Genomic DNA, 24,632 nt, shown 5'->3' with positions numbered 1-24,632 from the left:
ATTTCCTTGTCAGACACTTTGTCTGGCCAAAATATGTCTCATCACTCTTTTTCAATAATATCATCTACTTATCCAATAGATGCCGTGCCAGGCACTATGAGGGATAGAAAGGAAATGTAAGACATGAACCTTGTCCTCTGGGAGTTTCTTTGTCCTAAGATTCCTTTCAAACTAGTAGATTCTATACTTTTAAGATCACAAGAATCCAAGGCTAAGTGGGCGTACAGACATTTCAGAAAGCAACACATAAACCACATAGACCTTTCCATTCTGAGAAAGAAAAGTTTAAAAATCTGTCCTTGGCCTGGCAGTGATAATCATTCCCATGGTACTTAGTGGCTCTGACTCTATAGTCAGGCAGCAAAACCACTTTAAAAAGGAGAACTTGAAGTCAAACAACCACTTAAAACTAAGTGGCAAAACTGATTCTATACCATTTAGTTCATTTGATTTTTTAAAATTGCATTGATTGCCTGAAAAGACCAAAGAATTTAGTTATTTTGGAATGAGGAAAACAATTTGATGAAATGGAAAGGATACTGACCTGAGAAACAGAAGACCTCACTTTGGATCAAAGGTCTGCCACTTAAAAATTGTGCAGTCTTCTGCACATCTCTGTGGGTCTCAGTTTCCTCACCTGTAAAATAAAGGCATTATCTCTAATTAGAAAATAAGTTCTAAGGTCTCTTCTAACTCTAAGATTCTTTTTTTTAATGCTTTTAATTTATATTCTTCCTTGATACCTCTTTCCAAGAAGTGACCTTATTTCAAGTTGTTACAATGATCCAACTGCTAATTTCAATTTAATGAGATGATATCAAAGCAATGAACAGACGTACCAGCAAATCATCTACCCCTGGACTAAGACACAGTGACATGACCTAGCCAGTCCTATGAGAGTAATAAGCTTAAGGCAGGGCAAAACTCAACCATCTTGATGGAAGAAGGTAGTAGACAATTGGAGGTTAGGTTACAGATAATCATACATGTAAATCTCATGCGTACCACTTTAATCCCACAGAGAACATACAGACATTCAAACTTAAGATAACACTCTGAGAGCTTGGACTCATTAAGAAGGGAAATATACTGAGGGTGATAGATAAACAAAACTTCGACATTTCAGTGACTCTTTTTTTTGTCCAAGTAGAATATACAGATAAAAGGCATCTCTCCCCCCTCTCACTGGATTTACAACATCAAAATAATTCAGTCATGGAAGAGAACCAGGTCCAGATCTCGTTTTCCCATGTCATGGCTTTAGTTCCTGTCTGAATCTTCTCCCAGAAGTGGGTACTGAAGAATCCTCTTCTCTTCCCAAGAAGTACACTGCTCAAGAAACTCCCCTCCTGTCAAAAATATGCTAGTTGCTTAAACTTTCAAACTTGGAGGCAACTGCTACAGGATATTTCCCTCCTTTAATTAGGATATTGAGGTTCAGGACAAAATAGCTCAAGGATTTCCCTCTCAGGCCACATGGGTAAGAATTTTTCTGCCTCTGCCATAGATTCTGTCCTCAGATTATGAATGTGCTAGCACACTTTCTTAGGTCTAGAGGAGAGGTGAGAAGCCTGGGGCCTCAAGGCCACATGTGACTCCCTAAGTCTCAAGTGTGGCCCTTTGACTGAATCGAAATTTCACAGAACAAATACCCTTAATGAAAGGATTTATTCTGTGAAATTTAGAATCAGTTAAAAGGCTGCACCTGAGGACATAGAAGGCCACATGTAGCCTCAAGGTTCCCCACAGTAGCCTGTTGGAGTTGGCTCCAGCACACCCTGTCTCAGATGTGGCCATCTCTTGAGCCAACCAAGTTAAAACTCTGGACTCTAAAAAAGAGAGATAGAAAACAAATAGTGGCTAGGAACGAAGGGCCAGGAAGTTCCCTCTCAGGTAAGGTGAGTTTGAGCCCATGAAGCATGTGCCTCTGACCCAAGCCACCACTGGAGTGGGTTGGGGAGGGAACAACTTATCCTCTTATCCTTGATACTCCTCCTCTCTAGGTTTTTGGGATACTAGTTCCCCTGGTTCTTCTCCCTCTATATTATTTCACTTGGTGCTCCTTATCAGTTCCCATGGATTCAATTATCACCTCTGTACAGATGATTTTCAAATTTACTTGCCCAGTCCTAACATCTCTACTGACTTCCAGTATGGTATTTCCAACTGCTTGCATATGTCTCACTCAACATGTTCAAAACTAAATTCATACTTTACTCCCCAACCACACACACACAAAAGCCCTCTCTCCCCCCATCCTACTTTCTCCATTACTATTGGGGATACCATTATCCTACCAATCACTCAACCTCACAACCCAAGTGTCATCCTCAACTCCTCACTCTCACCTTCCATATCCAATCTGTTGCTAAGGACTGTTGATTTTCCCTTCAAAACATCTCTCACACCCCCAAAAACAACTTTTGATTTATCAAACATAACAGGATGATTCACTTATCTAATGGGGCCAAAGAACCTTCCCTTCCCTCTAAATTAGTTCTTTCACAAGTCCAAATTGTTCATTGAGACCCCAGGGAAATATATTTTCTCCGGCTCACAAATGTTTCACTGTTTTTAATGTTACATTGGTTAAGTACATAGTGACCCCACTATTTAATTTGGGCAGGAAATTAGAACTCCTGAAAGATGGTTAGCCTCATATTTTCTAGATCTGGTCATCTGTGAATGTCCTAACACAGATATGGCATGGGTAAAATTATGATGGCAGTATTGTTGTTTCAATGAGGCTTATTTTCCACTTTGAAAAACAACCATTTCTCATGCTCACACACTGTCATTTCAAATCCATAGGACATAGATTCCAAACTTAAGGGAATAAAATAAAATATTCTTCTAAATAAAATGTACTTCTATATGCTCTTGTCAAAATTATACTATGAATATGTTTAGCCAAGTACTTTTAAACTTGAGATATTTGATTTAAAACATCAAATTAAATTACTCACCACAATTTAGGGCCTAATGTGAATTCCCTAGTGATGAATATGCATAATTTTCTTCTCTTTATGTCTTTCAACTCTAAGGATGATTTTTCATTACTTTCCTTATTCTCTTCATGTTATGCTTTAATAGAATTGAAGAATATTTTGAACAAGATGCTTTGTGATGGTCTAACCTCTGATCTTTGAATTTTGTACTACATAGGAGAATTATACAACCCATTTGGACTGGCCTTCGTCTCCACATTGGCATTCACTCAGAATTTGTTCTAACTAGTAACCACAGTAGAAACATTGGAAACAGAAGATATTTACATGCTACATAAGAATTTACAACTACTTGTGTTGGCACACTTTAAAATGTGGTTCATATTGGACATAAACAACCATAGAAGAAGGAACTATAGATCAGAATGGAAGAGTACAGCAGAAGTGATACTCTGAAAACAATTAATTGGCACCATTTGATGTTGTCAGAAGACTTAAGTTTAAGTCCCCCTTTATGATACCCACTATTGTCTTTGAAAAGAACTGATGCCCCAATTGATAAATGGTCAAAGGATATGAACAGGCAATTTTCAGAGGAAGAAATTAAAGCTATCTATAATCATATGAAAAAATGCTCTAAATCACTATTGGTTAGAGAGATGCAAATCAAAACAACTCTGAGGTACCACATCACACCTATAAGATTGGCAAACATGACAGAACAAGAAAATGATAAATGCTGGAGAAGATGTGGGAAAGTTGGAACACTAATTCATTGTTGGTGGAGCTGCGAGCGCATCCAACCATTCTGGAGAGCAATTTGGAACTATGCCCAAAGGGCTACAAAAATGTGCATACCCTTTGACCCAGCAATATCGCTACTAGGACTATATCCCCAAGAGATCATAAAAATGGGAAAGGGTCCCACATGTACAAAAATATTTATAGCAGCACTCTATGTAGTTGCCAAAAACTGGAAGTCAAGGGGATGTCCATCAATTGGGGAATGGCTGAATAAATTATGGTATATGAATGTAATGGAGTACTATTGTGCCATAAGAAATGATGAACAAGAAGACTTCAGAGAGGCCTGGAAGGACTTATATGACCTGATGCTGAGTGAAAGGAGCAGAACCAGGAGAACTTTATGCACAGCAACAACCACAGTGTGTGAGAGTTTTTTCTGGTAGACTTAGATTTTTGTAATAACACAAGAACTTCTTACCAAAAAAAAAAAAAAAAAAAATCCCAATGGAGGATCTCAAGGCAAAATGCCTGCCACACTCAGAGAGAGAAATATGGAAGTCACTCACATATTGTAGCAGATCATGTTTGTGTATGTGTATGTGTTTGTGTATCATGTTCTGATTTGTTATACGATTTCTTTCATTTATCTTAGTCTGACTACATAGCATGACTATAGTGAAAATATACTCAATAGGAAAGTATATGTAGAATCTATACAGAATTGTATGCAGTCGTGGGGAGGGAGGGGGGGAGTGGGGGGTAGGTGGGGGGGATAAAATCACAATTGTATGGCAGTGACTGTTAAACATTACAAAATAAAAAAAAAAACATCATCATAATAAGAAAAAAAAAAAGAAAAGAACTGATGATATCACGTCACAAGGTGATGTCTTGACTTGCACATGAGTTGGTTTAAGTAAGAAAGTGTTGTACAAAGTCATTAGCCTCACTCTCTCTTCCAGGGTCATTAAGGTCCAATAGCAAGACAAAAATCAGGATGCAGTTGATGACCTTGGCAAGCTCTAAGCACACTTACTGTGCCTACTTCATTCCACTGGAAGAAGTCTTCACATGCGTGGAATGCCTCACATCCTAACTCAGCAATGATCTGAGGCCTCTTGGTTACCCTCAACCTGATTCAGCTCATCTGTCAAGACAGTTTTACTGAGGTGTGAACCACTGCACATGCTACAGCCACAGGTAAGAGTTGGGTGAGAGATGGATGAGCAACCCTGAAAAGGGCTCAGCAATCCCTACTCTAGAGTGCTAGTCCTCCCTGAATATCTCATATGTCCCTGATACCTACTAACAATGTAGCCATGGGAAATTTGCTTTAACCCCCAAGTTTAAGTTTTCTCACCTATTAAGTGGTAATAATAAAACCTATATTATCTACTTAAGATCATAGTGTCAAGATTTAAAGCTAAAAATACTCTTAGGAATAGTCAGGTCCAAACATCACATTTACAGATGAATAGAAACTGCACACCCTCATCCAGAAAAACACAACTGGGATGGTAAAGGGCCATATGAAAACCCAATTGAAGGCACTAGGGATGGAGAAGAAAAAAAAATTGTCTTAGAGAAGGCATGATAACTGTTTTTAGGTATATAGTTGTTCTAAGGGATAATTGTCTTAAGGGATATGCCACATGAAAGAGGGATGAGATTTGTTTTGCTTGGCCCCAGAGAGAAGAATTAAGAAAAATGAAGTAGCAAAGAGACAAATGAAGACCTAATATAAAGAAAAACCTAAAAGATATCTTCAAGTGAACAGGCTATATGATAGGGACAGCATTTCCCAGAAGCAGCTTCTTTCTCCCCACTCCCCACTCTCCACAAGACCGGGAAGCCCAGGTTCTTTCACTTCCCCTAATCCTTAGGAATTAGCTTTACCTAAAAGAAAACCAAGTTGTCCCTAGGACATGCTTGGCCCCAGCTTTCCTGGCACAGCTTCCTGGTCATCCAGGGGAATAAAAAAAAGATACATGAAGTCTAAGCCTCTCAGACTTGGTGGATTTCTGATACTACATAAGTCGCCAAGTCCTTCACCATATACTTATCTAGAAAAGCTAAGGGCCCTTATGATCTAGAGGATGGAACAGAGTTAGGAGATCGCTTTTGCAAGTGATCAACTAGCAGGATATTGCAATCGTCTGACGTGTGACATGTGGCATGTGACGCAATGGTGTGACGTGATGAGAGTTTGTACCAGGATAGTGGCAGTGCCAAAGAAAAGAATATACAAGAATTGTTACAAAAGTAAAATCTATAAGCCTTGGCAATAAATAAAAAAGAATGAAGAGGAAAACTGAAACTTTTTTTGTTTTTACTACAGAAGAGAAGGAAATACATAAGCAAATACAGCTTTGAAAGTTACGTTTGGATTTATCACACACAGGAAAAGCAAGCCGTTCACAGTAGACTTGTAGCCTTACTCATATCTTTGTTCTACTCTATGTGGAAATACACATTTTATTTAGTGTTTGCTGATTTCAGAATAAAAATAAATATTTTTAAAAGAACTGTTGTGCATAGTTACCATAAACTAGGGCAGGGATTCTGAACCATTTTTTGTCATGAACTCATTTGGAAGTTTGGTAAAATTTGCAGCTCCCTTCTCAGAATAGCATTTTTAAGTGCATAAAATAAAACCCATATGAGTGTAAAGGGAACAAATTATATTTGAATTTATAATCTTTTAAAAAGTAAGTTCATAGACACCAAGTTAAGAACCACTGATGGTGGTGCCTCTGTCTAAAGGGAACTAGCCCTGTACTAGGACGTCATCTAAAAAAAGAAGCTACACTTCCAGGCATACTGGAAATATCCTGACAGTTTACAGAGAGGTTAGAGCCTAGACCTGAGAATTTCTTGCGCAGGAAATGGGAGGGAGGTCTCAGTGTCCAGATTCTAAGGGGGAAAGAACTGGGAAGGTTTCTGCTGGTCTTAGGGCTCCCTCTCTTTTTGAAAAGGCACAGCAGTATTCCAGCCAAACTTTTCAACTGGGAAGAGCACAGAGAAAGAAAATTATAGACCAATTTACCTATTGAATATAGATATTAGCAAAAAGATTATAGCAACTTATCACAAGAATAATATACTTTGATCAGGTAGAATTTATACCAGGAATGTAGGGCTGGTTCAATATCAGAAAAACTATCAACATAATTGATCATATCAACAACAAAACGAACAGAAACCATATGATTATCTCAATAGATGCAGAAAAAGCTTTTGACAAAATACAACACCTGTTCCTACTGAAAAACCACTGGAGAGCATAGGAATAAACAGAGCCTTTCTTAAAATAACAAGTAGTATCTATCTAGAACCATCAGCAAGCATTATATGTAATGGGGATAAGCTAGATGCATTTCCAGTAAGATTGGGTGAGAAACAAGGATGCCCATTATCAAGACTGTTATTCAATATGGTACTAGAAATAGTAACATTAGCAATGACAGAAGAAAAAGAAATAGAAGGAATTAGAATAGGCAAAGAAGAAACTAAGTTATCACTCTTTACAAACAATATGACAATATACTTAGAGAATCCTAGAGAATCAAGTAAACAACTACTTGAAATAGTAAACAACTTTATCAAAGTTGCAGGATACAAAATAAACCCACATAAATTATCTGCATTTCTATATATTACTAACAGAGCCCAAGAGCAAGAGGTAGAAAGAGAAATCCCATTTAAAGCTACTGTAGACACTACAAAATATTTGGGAGTCTACTTGCCAAAACAACCCCAGGGACTATATGGGCACAATTACAAAACACTTTTCACATAAATAAAGTCAGATCTAAATAACTGGAGAAACATCAGTTGCTTGTGGGTAGGTCGAGCTAATTTAATGAAAGGACAATTATACTTAAATTAGTTTAATTATTCAGTGCCATAACAATAAAACTACCAAAAAACTATTTTATAGAACTAGAAAAAGTAATATCAAAATTCATCTGGAAGAACAAAACATCCAGAATATCAAGGGATCTAATGAAAAGAAATGCTAGGGAAGGTGGCCCAACCATACCAAATCTTAAATTGTATTATAAAGTAGCAACCATCAGAACCACTTGGTACTGGCTAAGAAATAGAGGGGTAGACCAGTGGAATAGGTTGGGTACACAAGACACAGTAGTCAATGCCTATAGCATCTACTGTTTGATAAACCCAGGGACCCCAGCTTCTGGGATAAGAACTCAGTGTCTGACAAAAACTGCTGGGAGAACTGGAAAACTGCGTAGCAGAAACTGGACATAGACCAATATCTAACACCATATACCAGAATAAAGTTCAAATGGGTACACGATCTAGGTATAAAAACTGATAATATAAACAAATTAGGGGAGCAAGGAGTAGTTTATTTGTCAGATTTATGGAGAATGGAGGAATTCATGACCAAACGAGAGATAGAGAACATTATGAAATGAAAAACGGATAATTTTGATTACATTAAATTGAAAACTTTTTGCACAAATAAAGCTAATACAATCAAGATTAGGAGAGAAGCAGAAAACTGGGAAAGAATTTTTACTAGTGTTAGTGATAAAGGCCTCATTTCTAAAATATATAGAGAACTGAGTCAAATTTACAAGAATACAAGTCATTCCCCAATTGATAAATACTCAAAAGATATGAACAGGCAGTTTTCAGAGGAAGAAATTAAAGCTATCTATAGTCATATGAAAAAAATGTCCTAAATCACTATTGATTAGACACATACAAATCAAAACAACTCTGTGGTACCACATCACACCTATCAGATTGACTAGCAAGACAAAATGAGAAAATGATAAATGTTGGAGAAGATGTGGGAGAGTTGGAACACTAATTCAATCAGCTGTGAGCTGATTCAACCATTCTGGAGAGCAATTTGGAACTATGCTCAAAGGGCTACAAAAATGTGTGTACTCTTTGACCCAGCAATACCTGCTTCTAGGGTTGTATCCCAAAGAGATCATAAAAATGGGGAAAGGACTAATATGCACAAAAATGTTTATAGCAGCTCTTTTTGTGGTGGCCAAGAACTGGAAATTGAGGGGATGGCTGAGCAAGTATGTAGTACATGAATGTAATGGAATGCTATTGTGCTATAAGAAGTGATGAACAGGCAGACTTCAGAAATACCTGAATAGACTTATATTAACTGATGCTGAGTGAAGTGAGCAGAATCAAGAGAACATTATACATAGTAACAGCCACAGTGTGCGAGGACTGTTTCTGGTAGACCTAGCCCTTCACAGCAGTGCAAGGACCTAAAACATTCCCACAGGACTTGATGCAAAACGCCTTCCACATTCAGAGAAAGAAGTATGGGATTGGAACACAGAATGAAGCAGACTATTTTCTCTTTTATTATGTTTGGTTTTGTTTAGTTTAACTCACACTTTCTCCCATTCATTTTAATTCTTCTATGCAACATGACTAATGTGGAAATGTATTTAATGAGAATGTATGTGTAGAGCCCATATAAGACTGCCTGCTGTCTTAGGGAGAGGGGGAAAAGAAGGGGAGAAAATTTAAAACTTATGGAAGTGATTGTTGAAAATTGAAAACAAATAAATTTGGGGAAAACATAATAACTTGAGCAGTTTACAACTCCACCAACAGTTGGTTAGTACACCTATTTTCCCCACATTCCCTCCAGCATTCGATAGAATACCTTGAACCCGTGACATTTCATTCCCATGGGGGACTCAACAAGAATGTGAAGTGGGAGAATAACCCAGGAGGAAGCAAGGGGGCTGTAAGCAAACTGCAAGCATATTATTATTACTGTTATTGTGTTCCCTAGTGCCCAGAACTAAGCTTTGCTCATATATGTGCCCAACAAATGTTTGATGAATAAACGGTTTGTGAAAAGAAAAAAATCCACAATACTACTCATGAAACATAAAAAAGAAATGTAGAACCACTGAAAGGGGACTACTAAACTTTAGTCAGGTGCCAAATGAGAGCCAGAGCATACTCAAGTCTCTTGGTCAGAGCCGGAGAGGGGATTGGAGGATAAAACTAGCTAACCATGATGACCTAACGATGAGTGACTGAATGTGCTCACTAATATTTCACTCTCTCTTATAACAGAATTTAAGGATGGAAGAAAACTTTTAGTTCCATCTTGTAGTCCAACCTTCCAGTTTTACAATAAAAAATGGCCCAGAAAAGCGATATGACTTGCCCAATATCAGACCTGGAGATTTCACACAGGATATAAGCAATATTTCTTGTAAAAGAAAGAAGGAAACAAGCATTCAGTGCCTACAATGTGCCAGGAATTATGCTAAACTCACTTCACAAATATTATCTCATGTAATCCTCACAAATCCCCTGGGAGATAGATGCTATTTTTATTCCCATTTCATAGTTTAAGGATATGGAGCAGGCCTAGAGATTGAGCTGCCCAGGACCACAAGGCTAGTAAGTATCTGAGGCCAGATTTGAATTTAGGGTTTCCTAACTCTAGGCCCAGAGCTCTTGCCACTGTACTATCCTTCTGCAGCTTGGGTAGTCTTGGGGAAAGCATATCAGCTCCCCATTTCTCCATCTGCTACTGCCTAATTTCCTTATTAATTTTTTTCACCAGTTTTAGTTGCAACATTGGTAGCCTAGATGGTATGCAACATTAATTAGCAAAATTACAAAATGTTCTTTACTTATCCCTGCTCCCATGCTAAAGTAAACCAAGGAAAGTCTTTTCTCATAAACTAGCTTTCACTCTCATAGTCTCAAACACTAAGCTTCAAAACAAAACAAAACAAAAATCAATGTTACTGACTGTGTAATTTATTAAGAATATTAAATAATAGGGGGGAGAAGCCAAGATGGAGGAGTAGAAAGAAACACATATGCTAGCTCCAAACCCACAGCCCATAAATTACCTGTAAAGAAGAACTCCCAACAAATTCTGGAGCAGCAGAAGCCATAGAACAATGGAGTGGAGGAGATTTCTGTGCCAAAGAGACCTGAAAAACTGACACCAAAGGTTTGTTGTGCCCCGGACCCAGAGCAGAGCCCAGCCCTGCTTGGCCATGTGGGCACCGAGATGAGCAGATCTGAGCAGGCTTCAGGGACAGAATCTCCAGCTGCCCACGCAGGTCCCTCCACCCACAGGCGCCAAAGATCAGTGAGAGGGTCTTTTCAGCTTGCCGAGAAGGGAGTGGGGTGTCTCCACAACTCAGGCCCCCTCAGGAGGCAGCAGCAGATGCAGCAGCATACAAGGGCTCCCAAAGCAGGCAGGAGCTCGGATCCATTGTTGAAGGTCTCTGCATAAACCCCCTTGAGGCAACTGAGCCCTGAGTGGCAGCCCTGCCCCCACCTGAGCACTTGAACTTAATCTCACACGGAATAGAAGCCCTGCCCCCACCAAAAGCTCTGAGGCTGGGAAGCAGCATTTGAATCTCAGACCCCAGGCACTGGCTGGGAGGATCTGGAGGCGAGGTGGGTGTGAAGAGGAAGCTCAGAAGTCAAGTCGCTGGCTAGAAAAATGCCCAGAAAAGGGAAAAAAAATAAGACCATAGAAGGTTACTTTCTTGGTGAACAGATATCTCCTCCCTTCCTTTCAGATGAGGAAGAACAATGCTTACCATCAGGGAAAGACATAGAATTCAAGGCTTCTGTATCCCAAACAGGCAAAATAAATATTCAATGGGCTCAGGCCATGGAAGAGCTCAAAAAGGATTTTGAAAATCAAGTTAGAGAGGTGGAGGAAAAACTGGGAAGAGAAATGAGAGAGATGCAAGAAAAGCATGAAAAGCAAGTCAACTGCTTGCTAAAGGAGACCCCAAAAAAATGCTGAAGAAAATAACACCTTGAAAAATAGGCTAACTCAATTGGCAAAAGAGGTTCAAAAAGCCAATGAGGAGAAGAATGCTTTCAAAAGCAGAATTAGCCAAATGGAAAAGGAGGTTCAAAAGCTCACTGAAGAAAATAGTTCTTTCAAAATTAGAATGGAACAGATGGAGGCTAATGACTTTATAAGAAACCAAGAAATCACAAAACAAAATCAAAAGAATGAAAAAAATGGAAGATATTGTGAAATATCTCATTGGAAAAACAACTGACCTGGAAAATAGATCCAGGAGAGACAATTTAAAAACTATGGGACTACCTGAAAGCCATGATCAAAAAAAGACCCTAGACATCATCTTTCATGAAATTATCAAGGAAAACTGCCCTGATATTCTAGAACCAGAGGGCAAAATAAGTATTCAAGGAATCCACCGATCACTGCCTGAAAGAGATCCAAAAAGAGAAACTCCTAGGAACATTGTGGCCAAATTCCAGAGTTCCCTGGTCAAGGAGAAAATATTGCAAGTAGCTAGAAAGAAACAATTCAAGTATTGTGGAAATCCAATCAGGATAACACAAGATCTAGCAGCTTCTACATTAAGGGATTGAAGGGCATGGAATATGATATTCCAGAAGTCAAAGGAACTAGGACTAAAACCAAGAATTACCTACCCAGCAAAACTGAGTATAATACTTCAGGGGAAAAAATGGTCTTTCAATGAAATCAAGGACTTTCAAGCATTCTTGATGAAAAGACCAGAGCTGAAAAGAAAATTCGACTTTCAAACACAAGAATGAAGAGAAGCATGAAAAGGTAAACAGCAAAGAGAAGTCATGAGGGACTTACTAAAGTTGAACTGTTTACATTCCTACATGGAAAGACAATATTTGTAACTCTTGAAACTTTTCAGTATCTGGGTGGTGGGTGGGATTATACACACACACACACACACACACACACACACAGCACAGAGTGAATTGAATAGGATGGGATCATATCTTAAAAAAATGAAATTAAGCAGTGAGAGAGAAATATATTGGGAAGACAACAGGAGAAACGGAATGGAACAAATTATCTCTCATAAAAGAGGCAAGCATAAGACTTTTTAGTGGAGGGAAAAAGAGGGGAGGTGAGAGAAAAACATGAAGTTTACTCTCATCACATTCCACTAAAGGAAGGAATAAAATGCACACTCATTTTGGTATGAAAACCTATCTTACAATACAGGAAAGTGGGGGAGAAGGGGATAAGCAGGGTGGGGGGGATGATGGAAGGGAGGGCAATGGGAGGAGGGAGCAATTTGAAGTCAACACTCTTGGGGAGGGACAGGATCAAAAGAGAGAATAGAAGCAATGGGGGGCAGGATAGGATGGAGGGAAATATAGTTAGTCTTACACAACATGACTATTATGGAAGTCATTTGCAAAACTACACAGATATGGCCTGTATTGAATTGCTTGCCCTCCAAAGGGAATGGGTGGGGAGGGAGGGATGAAGAGATGAAAGTTTTAGGAACAACTGTTGAGTATTGTTCTTGCATACAACTAGGAAATAAGAAATACAGGTAATGGGGTTTAGAAAGTTATCTGGCCCTACACGACAAAAGAGAAGATGGGGACAAGGGAAGGGAGGGATGATAGAAGAGAGGGCAGATTGGTGATGGGGCAATTAGAATGCTTGGTGTTTTGGGGTGGGGGTAGGGGACAAATGGGGAGAAAATTTGGAACCCAAAATTTTGTGAAAATGAATGTTAAAAGTTAAATAAATAAATTTAAAAAAAAAAGAAAAAAATGTTGAATTAAAGTACACACAAAGAAAGACACATTATTGATACCTGGGATGATGAAAGTAAAATTGCACTTTACTGAGTTTCCCATGTTAAGTTTAGAATTTTCAGGTTTACATTTGTTAACACAGAATGAAATCTGGTATATGATGAGCCACACCAAGCAGAGGGAATCTATATTTAAAATTCATTCAGGTCATATTATGACATGATAGGGTATGAAATTTGATCTGGAAATACCTGAAGGGCTTAACTTTCATAGAGACTAAAGTGGCCCATTTAGTTGGTTCCCAAGAACTGCTGTTTACAATACATCTAGTACAAAAACAAAAGGTGCAAACGGTCTGACAAAAGTAAGATTACTGTCCATTCCTTATGGCATGATCTCACAGGGAAACTTATCCAAAGATCAGTAGTGTGTCAATGAATTCACTGACAAATGCACCACCCTTATAGCCTTAGCCTGATGTAGCTTATGGCCCATCTGGCTATGTATACCAATAATATTATTATTCAAAACCCCTCCTTTTTTACTTTTGTATGGGCCCCTCAATCTACACGCCTCACATCCCATTACATTTTCATATTCTCCAACTATAACTGGTTAACATACCCAGAAGTATTTCAAAAGTCTCATGTTCTGATCCCATTGTTTCAGTGTCACTTTTATTTGTCTGCACACACTCTTCTGTCTTACATAGTTCCTTTAATGTGGAACAAACTCATGTATCTGGTTATATTAATAAGAACTACTTCAGAGAGGCCAATCTTGGAACATGTGACTCCTACTCAGATTGGGAATGTCATGACTCCACCTACTGAACTGTTTATAACAATGATAAACTTCCAATGATATTATTATAATAATGACTAATCACCCTGCTAATGACACTGGAATCCATACAGAAAAGTTAGTCTGCTCATCTACCATAAGGGGGACAGAATAAAGTCTTTAAGTTGTTACTCTTCCTGGTTGCTGAGGAGTTGAGGGTGGATCAGTCACTGGTCTAGAAAGATTGTCAGGGGAAACTAAAAGAGTGAAATGTTTTGTGAAAAAAGGACTGGTGGGAGTTAGGATCATTGTTATCTCTGGTGACTTGCTCCTTTAAGAAGGCTGATTAATACAAGTAATTAAAGGTGAACAAAAAAATGGTATTAGAGTCAAAACTCATGGTAGGTTTTAAAGTAGAATGGGGGAATGCAGACCCTGCTAAAAAACAAAAACCAACAACAGCAACAAAAAAAAGAACAACCCGTGGGTCCAGGAGCTATGGATCCAACAGAGGGACAAGGCCTGTTTCCTGTTTTACACAGACTACCTCCTTTCAGGAAATATTGGCGTTTCCAGGGAAAACTCGTAGTAGAAACTGTGAAAGAATTTTCCCCTCATTTTATCAGGGGAAGAAGACTTCCAAGAATCCAGCTCAGGACCCATTCTCCAATTTCTAGCATATCATGGTAGGTTTGCAAACAAGGCCTTCTCCCTTCTGTCTCAGCTTGCAGTAAGTAGGTGGGTGCCAGAACAAAGGACAAGGCTGCTGCCAAAACCAAGACGATGACATATGGGGAAAACGACCTAGTCTCTGCATGATCTTTCTCATTCCCCACATGATAAAAGCAAACACTCTCTAGCTATATGGGGGGAGAACAAAGGGTTGCTTCAGAATAACCTGTATGAACTAAGCTCCTTTTCTGGCAGGTACAGATATCACCTGGAGGTGAAGTATCCCCCTGACACATGTTAGGTAGCAACATCAAAAGTGAAACTGGTGCATAAAGAAACCTTTATCTGTATTCAGGTATCATCTCAATCATCATCACAAACCAAAGAAACATAAAACTAACCGAGACTACCAAAATAAAGGCAATCCACACGGATATAGAAAATAGTAGTTCAGTCCTATCTAGAAGAGTCTTATTATGACTAGAAAAAATCTTTAGGAGAACTCAAGAGTCGTCAGTCAGAAAATGACACAGGTTTTATGTGTAATCAGTGAATCCACAAGTCCTTCTCTCCAATCTTGATAGCAGTGGGTGTAAGTAGAACTCAGAATCAAATTTTGAAAGCAGGTTGAATCCCACAGTTCACTAAAAGTTTCTGATGTCAACATTGTCACCAAGACATAAAATCATGCAGTGTAAAATCTAAAGGTCCAGTTTGTACCATACTCCTGTTTCACAAAGCTCTTTCAATCTATTCTGTAGGCATTATAGATAGGAAGCAACAGAAGCATCCCCAACAAGCAATGATGTACACACTAGGGAAAAAGGTTTTGCACTTATAGAGAGTGACCAAAAAGCATTTCATTAGGAGAAATATGTAATACCCCCCCTTGGTCTGTTACATGTATGGAACAAAGCCAAAGAGAAAATATCAGGTCATTTCAAATGGTTTTCAAAGCATAATTTGCCAACCATAACCTTAAGTTTCTTACTCGTACATTCAACATGGCCAGATCTCTGAAGATGATGTGGGGTGTGGAACTTAGGAGTGATACCAAGATGAGAATACACTTGAGAGAGAACTGAGTCACTGAAATGAGGCACTCTCTCCAAGTCTATATGGGCAGGTGGGCCATATATGGACACAATTTTCTTCATCATAATTTTGGTAACGAAGGCAGCAGTGACTTTAGAACAAGGGAACACCTCAACCCACTGAGTAAGTTGGTCAACAATGGCAAGGCAGTGTTTATGATGACCTACTCTGGGCGTATCAAAAAAATTAACTTGTAAGTGCTTAAAAGGAATGTTAAGGGAAAGGATGGCTACCAAAAGCTGTAACTCAAAACACATGCTAAATAAAAGCTAGGCAAGTTAGATGAGTGGCTTTTATGTGAGCTGTAACTGAGGTGATGCCTGACATACCCCATCCTTGCCTAACTGAATCTATTTTCCCTTATATAATGGGTCCTCTTATGAACTGAAAGGCATACCTGTTGACAAACTCTGAGAGAGAAGTGGCTTCCCGTCTTCAGTCATCCAGAGCCTGAGACAGCCTTATTGCTGTTTCTACTTTTCAAACTCAGTACTATGGTGCGGAATAGCTCCCTTCTTTGATGCGGGTATGCCACACTGGATAATCCTGTACATTTCCCTTGAATCACAATCAATACCAAAGTTTTTCCAGAGATCTTGAGAATGTCTTTGCATCTCTTCTTCCGATCTCCATGTGAGTGTTTGCCTTATGTGAGTCCTCTATAAAATAGTCTTTTATGTAAACACAACGATTTTATGGCCCCTCTGATGTTGCTATCTTCTTAACAGATCTTGAAAGTGGGTGATATAGCAAAAGATCATCAACATACTGGATTAGGACAGAGTCTGTAAAAACAATAAAAGCTACATCTTGCTGCAAAACTGGAGGAACAAATTTGGACTTTTGACAAGTCCTTAAAGAAAGCGAGACCATATCCACTGTTTATTGCTCCAGGCGAAAGCAAACAGGTATTGGGAATCAGGGGTGAATCAGAATACTAAAAAGTGCAGAACATAAATCTATCACAATAAAGCAGGTAGCCTCACAAGAGATAGAAGAAATAATTGCAGCAACATTAGGTACTACAGGTTGTCTAGGTATTACATAAGCATTAACAGCACATAAATCTTATACAAAGTAATAAACAGGTCTACCATCAAGCCTGGTTTAGGTTTCTTGACTGCTAACATGGGAGTATTACAAGGAGATTTTCATGGCACAACAGTACCTCATTTCCCAAGAAAGTTAATAATAGGCACAGTATCTTTAATGGCTCCTTTAGATAAAGGGTGTTGAGGCACAAATGGTGGTGGGCCACGTTTAGTAATAGTAACTGGAACAGTTGACTTTTTAGAGTCCTACATTAGAGGATCAAGTAGCCCATAAGGAATTAGGAACATTAGGAGCGATATAGGGGTCTTCTCCACTATGGGTGTATGAGAACAAAACAGGGAACAATGAAGATGTCTCTTCATCAGAGGAATCATTGGTAACGTCTATTGATACCAGGAACAAATAATTTGGGTCATCTGGTAAATGCAGAATTAAAACTATTATTGGAAGGCATGAGATATGGCCTCTAGTTTGCACAAAAGATCTTACCCCAATTAACTAGTGCATCTGATTTCTATAAAAAGGAATGCAGTAACTTCTTAAAGAGACAGGAGCGGTTCCTGTTGGCAATCTCCCTCAGTTACTAATGTGTTTATAGACCCAACAGGGATGAAAACAAAATTTGATTTCTCCCTTAAGACTGAGTTAGAAACTCTGGTATCTATGAGACAATCAAAAGAGGTATCCCCAACTTTAAAGATAATCTTGGGTTCCCTTGTATTGGGGGAGGCAAAGACAATAATGACAGGGGCAAGATCATCAAATTGAAATGCGTTAGTCCTTGCCTCTCCACCACACCTTCACGTGAGAGGATTTCCTTGTGGATGTCTAAAACCCTTCTCAATTTGTTCCCAGGAACATGCAAACCCATTATCATTTATTTAGTGGTCTCTAAAATCTATTATTGTTTTACCTCTGGGGTCTAGTGAACCTTTGGCCTCCTTGATCTCATTTTTTCTTTAAGCAGTACTAAGCAAGATGTCCTGACCTACAATAATAAAAGTATTCTCTCAACTTGAACCGGTTTTTCAGTGTGTGCAAAGGGCCTGTGACCTGGATGGTGGCTTGGAAGGATTGGGTTTTTGGAATGGGATTCTCCTTTTTGTTACCTGCTGAGTCTCTCACATTATAAACATAAAAAAATATTAACAATAGTCTTTAGTTCACCTATATTCTTTTCATACCAACCAGGATATTGCTTGTGAAAATACTGCCTAATTTCTGATAGATTGATTGACAAAGGCTATATTTATAATCCTTGTGTCTTAAGGGTTAAGAGGATCTAACCCAGTTATGCACTTCTGCATAACTTGTCATAGAAAAGCATGAGGGGGCCTTATTTTCTTCTTGGGTGGTCTCCTGGGACTTATTCCAGTTATTTGGGAGCAAGGCACAGAGTTTCACACCCCAAATTAAAGAATATCTACCCTAAATCAGCAGAGCATCCTGTGAAGGATTACTAGAGTTCCAATTCAGATCTTATAAGGCCAATTAGGAAGACCCTCTTGGACATGCTAGTACATTTCCTCTAGGAACTTTATTAAGTGCTTCTATTATAGCCATTCTTTCTCCTGGGTAGAGCAAGGTGTTCATTAAGTTAATCATCTCCCCAGGTAGGTCTGTAACTCCTAAATATGACCTAAAATTGGGTTAAATTGGGTTAGTTGCATGATTTTCAACAAACTTGAGAGTAACTTTTCTCCAAATGGAGAAGTCAGAAAGCTAAAAGGGAAGGATTCTCTAACAGGGGCTAGGACCACCCCATTCCAGCCTGATACACCTTTTTGACAAGAGGTAAAATGCCAGTAGGCTGTTTTTCATTTGCGGTGTTATGGAAGGAAAGGAGTAAGATAGAGGTGCAAAAGGAGGAGAAGGATTAGGAAAAGAAGGTAGAGAAAGGCCTGATTGGAAAATGAGGAGCTCAACTCAGACAGAGTTTCCCCACAATACCAATAATTCATTTGGTCTATGTGAAGTCTGAGAGGTTGCTCAAGAAAAAGCCTTAACTTTCTAAGTGTAGAACAGTCAAAAGTTACAGATATTGGTCAAAACCAATCACCCGAATCTCAAGCATTTTCGGACTATGCCTTGCATAGCCTCATGGTTCTCTTCTTTATCATCCCTGGTTGGATAGGAATTTTACCCCTTTCCCATGAAGGCAGAAATTTGCCCAAAAGGGATCCTACAGGAATGCTCATGCTTGACCCCATATCTCCTCTGGCATTCCCAGTGAGGAATACTAGTCCCTGGAACTCTCTTGAAAGAATTTCTCTGAGTACATTCTGATGCTAGAAATTCCCTAACTCCAGAAAGAGACTTCCACTAAAAACATCCTGAAAGCAGGTATCCTTCAATCAATCTATTAGATTATCAATCTACAACGGATGATCAATTATCCAGGATTTGTTTTTGATTTAATTGTCTAATTTTTTTCTCAGTATAAGATATAGCTTATTCCTTCTCGCAGCTTTCCCCATCATGGTTTTGATGTATTGCAGGTTGCCATAAGAAATTAAATGGGAATTTTGGGGGTTTTGCAGAAGCTGCAGATGACACAGAAAAAGTTTAAAAACTCAGAAATATATAAAATATGTTTTGTATTATATAATATGAACATATTTTATCCTTTAATACCATAATAATTCAGACTTCTCTAGTATAAAGGAAGGGCTAAAAAATTTTACATGGATTTTCCAGATCATGGGGGGCACCACACCCCTAACCGCCATAATGTGGAAGGGATAACTGCACAATTCTGAACCTTAGGACTCTTTAGTGGGTTTTGTTTTGAACAGTATAATATGTATTGGTCTAGATTCTTTAAGGTACTTCCTAGGAAAAGGTGATCCTGTTCTATTCCTAGGAGGGATTGTCTTACTTGTAGATAAGATAGTTCCCCTTTAACTAAAAGGAACAATCCTGTTTGAACTAGTCCAGGGGTGGGGAAACCTGTAGCCTTAAGGCCATATGTGGTCTTCTAGGTCCTTGGGTGGGGCCGGTTGACTGAAGTCCAAGTTTTACACAACAAATCCTTTCGTTAAGGGGATTTATTCGGTAAAGTTTGGATTCAGTCAATGGGCCACACTTGAGGGCCTAGAGGGCTATATGTGGCCTTAAAGCCACAAGTTTCCCATCTGTGCCTAGTCTCTTTCCTAGTTGTCTAAGTTGTCCTAAATTGTCTCCTAAGTTGTCTCTATTTGAGACAAAAACTTTTCCTGGTTTTTGGAGCTCTCCCATTGGAAAGATACTAGAACTGCTTTGGGAGGCTTAATTTGACCATTTCCGGGAATTCAAAGTGAAACCCCAAACCTCCCTTCTAGTCTCTTCTAGTTTTCTAGAGGTTAGGAATTAGGAGCCCCTGTCTGAAGAGTCATATGGTTTAGTACTGCTGGCCTAGTGGATATGGTAACCATAATCCTTTTGTGGCCAGACCAGCTTTCCATATACTGGGGCAGAGATGTCAAGAAATCTTAGTCACAGACTCCAGCTCATAAATCCAAAGGAGACTGCCAATGATCTTAACAGGTGTTCTCCACAGGTCTTGGCTTATGGAGCTAAAGGAGACCTATAGCCCTAACAAGTATTTTCTCCTGACAGCTCAAGGTGTTCCAATTGGCAGCTCTTACTTGCAAGATTACAATCACTGCTGTCCACTCATAACAACCCTAGGGTGGCTGCCACCAACCTTAGAGCTTGGGAGACTCTGGTTGGGGTGCCAACCAGCAGGCTAAGTGCAAGTCTGTTACCCCAGTTTATGACTATGGGTTAGAATGTAGTGCTTTTATACAGAGAGACCCAGAAACAAGGTCTAAAATAAAAGATAGCTTTAGATTTGAAAAGATAGGTTTTAGATCAATTTAAAATCAACTTTACACTTAAAAACCTTGCTTTATACTTTAAAATTCTAAGAGAGAAGTGAAACTAAAGGAAAAAAGGAAGTTTTGTTGCTAGTCCGAATTGGCTAGTTTCCTAGACTTTGCTGGCTGTCTTCTTGGCCTTGTGCTCAGCCAAGGGACTCTCAGCTAGCAGCAAAGGGGAAGTGATACTAGGATTACAAAGGTAGTCCAATACTCAGTTTTTAAAGCCCCTTTTTTCAAAGATAGAAGAAAAAATTGAGTTTTGTGCACACTTTAAAATTCAAAGTTTTTTAGAAGTTTTAGTTTTTCCTCTAATTTTTTAAATTCATCTAACTGCTCTAGAGTTCATCTAACTAAAACTATCTAATACAGAAACAATGAACTTAATTTGTAAATGATTTTTTCCCCTTTTCAGCCCAATTAGGGACCCAATTCAAAATTAAAGTAAAAAGACCATTAATTTAGAAGTGCAGTTTGTAGAGGCTTACCTGTGGCTCAGAGAATCTGGGTACAAAGGACAAGGAGGTCAACCTTCTAGGGTTGTCTTTCTCATGGGAGCCAAAGGAAAAGAAAAGTTGTCCAGATCACACTTCCCCTTGGGACCCCCAAGAGGGATGACTTAAGGGGCTTAGTGGTCTGTATCTTGCCATCCTACCTGACTTGCCAAATACAGGATCCACAAAAATTTCAATTGCCACAACAAAATGCAACTGAAGCAGAGCTCTGACAACAATTACTTTATTAGGGAGACCAATTGTCTAAGCAATTAGATTTTAGACCTTCTTCTCAGTTAAATACCCCAACACTCAGGGGCTGAGGAATTCTATAGATCTTGGCAAGTCCTTGGGAAGTCTCTTCAGAAGTGAGGGTAAATTCCTATGATTAGTTAGTCTTCAGAAGTGAGGGAGCTCCTATTACTGGCTAGAGGCAATGTCCATCAATCACAATTATTTTGTCAGCAAGCCTTTCTCAGGTTATCAGCTGACTGAACAGGGGCTTTCCACACACCATCAAACAATAGTGTTTGACCAATAGGTTCCTAAAGAACCAAGGAAGTTATGGGTTTCAAACAAAGGTCACTTAAAGAGAGGCAGCAGTGATTCAAAGAGGTAATGTTAACGCAACAAGTTCTTAACCCAAGTTCATATACATTCTTACAACTAGCCTAACACATAGCATGAAACTCTCTTATAAATCAAATATAATTAATAATCATCATCAATATGTAGTGGTTTAATTAATCTTAATTATTATCCTAACAACATTAACATAACTAACACAAACTTAATTCTATTTCTCTGTAATCACTAGTACCTGTTAAAACACAATGAACTGAATAAATATTGATTAAATGAAGTAGGTATATCAAAATTACCTTCACGATATATTACCAGATAAATCATATTAAAAGATGTGTGCTTACAGGTTTGGCTTTGTTTTTAGTTCGAATGTAAGCTCCAAGAAGGATTGTTTCATCCTTCGTTCTTGTATCCACAACACCTAGCATAATTCCTGGCACACACAGCACAGTCTTACTAAATAGCTATTTAATCGATTGAATAACCCTATAACTTACGCATTGTTGGCTTGATGGTGGAGAGAAGGATCACAGTCTCAACTGTTAGAACCATATCCTTAACCAACTCCCTTGAGCACTGATTTGGGATCACAGGATCTAAATTTGAATGTTTATTTGTCTACCTGTGACTGTGGGCAAGCCATTTTTGCTTTATAGATCTTAATTCCACTATGTAAAATGAAAAAGCCTAGGAATAAGGGAGGAAGAGAGATTGGAGCAGTGGTCTCTAAGTAGCCTTCTAAAACGAAATTCTATGATCCTTATCTGATTTCATGTAAGTATAGACTTATTCCTCCTAAGACTGGAGCAAGACAACTTTCAAGACTAATACATAAATATGCCTAATGAACTTTTAACTATTAAGGTGAATCATTCACTTTGTAAATTATTTACAAATCCATCTCTAATCTTCCTTTCTCACTTCACTATTTGCCTTGTATTGGGCTATTTCACTATTTAGTAACTCCACCAGAAAACAGGAGGGCAGTGGAATAGAATGTCGTATAAATGACAGAATCATCTCACAGTCATCCAGTCCAATCTGCTCAGGAATCCAGTAAGCGGCCATCCAGCCTCCGTCTGAAGATTGCCAGTGAAGAAAAACTGTCTGAGCCACCCCTTACTGTTTGTGCACAACATTAACTTTTAAGATTGCATTAAGCCAAAATCTGTTTTACATCTAGATCTGCCCTCTGAGGCCATGCACAACAAGTCTAATCCCTCTTCCATGAGTCAATATTTCAGATACTTAAAGACAACAATCATATTCCCATTAAACCTTCTCTTCCACAGGCTAAGTATTCATAGTTCCTTCTATTAATCCTCATGCGGCACAGTTTATAGTTCCCTTAACATCTGTTCTGCTTGTCAAAGTCCTTCCTAAAATGTAATTCCCAGAAAAAAAACACAATACTTAAAATATGATATTATGAGTACAAAGTACTGGAAAAAATATTACTGCCGTTGTTCAAAATGTTCTGCTTCTCCTAAGATAGTATTAGCTTTCTGACTGCCATATAATACTTTTTCATTTATATTGGGTTTACAATTCACTAAAACTATGAATTTTTCACTTGAACTGTAGTCTAGGAAATACTTTTTCATCTTAAAATCTGAGAATAAGACTTTACATTTGCTTTGAGTTTCATCTTATAGATGTCCAGTATCTTTTTTGGAGCATGACTCAGTCATCTAATATATTGGTTATTCATTCTAGCTTCATGGAAAATTCTGCAAATTTAATAGGTATGTTATTTATGCCTTAATTTTAAAAATTGAAAAGGACAAGGTCCAGGACAGTTCTCAAGGATATTTCACTGGGGACTTCCTTTCAACTTAACATTAATCCATTAGTGATGACTCTTTGGAGACAGTCATTCAATTAGTTCTGAATCCACTGTTACTGTCAGTTAGCCCACATCATCAAATTTACTACAAAAGTAGTCATTGTGATAAAGATCTGGTGGAATAAAACAAATGGGTAAGAAGATTTCTGGATCATTTACATCAGAGTTGTCAAATACATAGCTGCATGCAGCCTACAATATGCCCAAGTGAAGCTCAAATCAGATTAAAACATAATTAGGAAATATTTAACAGAAAGAATAAAAATACAATAAAAACATAGGTAATATTATAACTTAAAACCAGTCTGCAGAGATTCTTATGTCTGGATTAGTGGCCCTCATTACTAGCTGAGTTTGATATCACTTATCTATATTAACTTCAAGATATTCAAAGCAATATTAAAAGAAAGGTCTTCTAAAACATTTCCCAAACTTCTCATCACACTTCAAATCTAAGCCACTCTCAGCTGAGAACCTTACCTCATTTTTTAAAACTTAATTAATTTACTTGTTTTCAGTTCTCAACAATCACTTTCATAAGTCTTAGATTTTCTCCCTCTGCCTTTCCTCCCTGAGATGGCATGCAATCTTATATGGGTTCTACACATACATTCTTATTAAACACATTTTCACTTTAGTCATGTTGCACAGAAGCATTAAAACAAATGGGAGAAACCATGAGAAAAAACAAAATAAAACATAATACAAGAGAAAATAGTCTGCTTCATTCTGCATTCCAATTCCAGAGTTCTTTCTCTGGATGTGGATAGCATTTTGCATCAAGAGTCCTTTGGGAATGTTTTAGGTCCTTGCACTGCTATGAATGGCTTAGTCTATAAGGAACAGTCCTTGCACACTGTGGCTGTTACTGTATATAACGTTCTCCTGGTTCTGCTCATTTCACTCAACATCAGTTCATATAAATTTTTCCAGGTTTTTCTGAAGTCCTACAGTTCATCACTTCTTATAGCACAAT

General features: G+C 38.4%; 1 long non-coding RNA gene across 1 annotated transcript in view; it reads right to left on the bottom strand.

Annotated features, from left to right (window-relative positions):
* LOC140529609 (uncharacterized) overlaps positions 1–24,632 on the bottom strand; it is a 196,585-nt gene that overhangs the window by 153,892 nt on the left and 18,061 nt on the right. The window contains exon 2 of the long non-coding RNA XR_011975612.1: positions 545–637. This is a non-coding gene — a long non-coding RNA (uncharacterized lncRNA). The remainder of the gene's footprint in view (positions 1–544; positions 638–24,632) is intronic.

Source organism: Notamacropus eugenii, chromosome 2, assembly GCF_028372415.1.
Source record: "Notamacropus eugenii isolate mMacEug1 chromosome 2, mMacEug1.pri_v2, whole genome shotgun sequence".
Classification (NCBI taxonomy): Eukaryota; Metazoa; Chordata; class Mammalia; order Diprotodontia; family Macropodidae; genus Notamacropus; species Notamacropus eugenii.
Note: the sequence above shows the minus strand (reverse complement) of the source record. Positions and strands in the feature narration are given on the sequence as shown.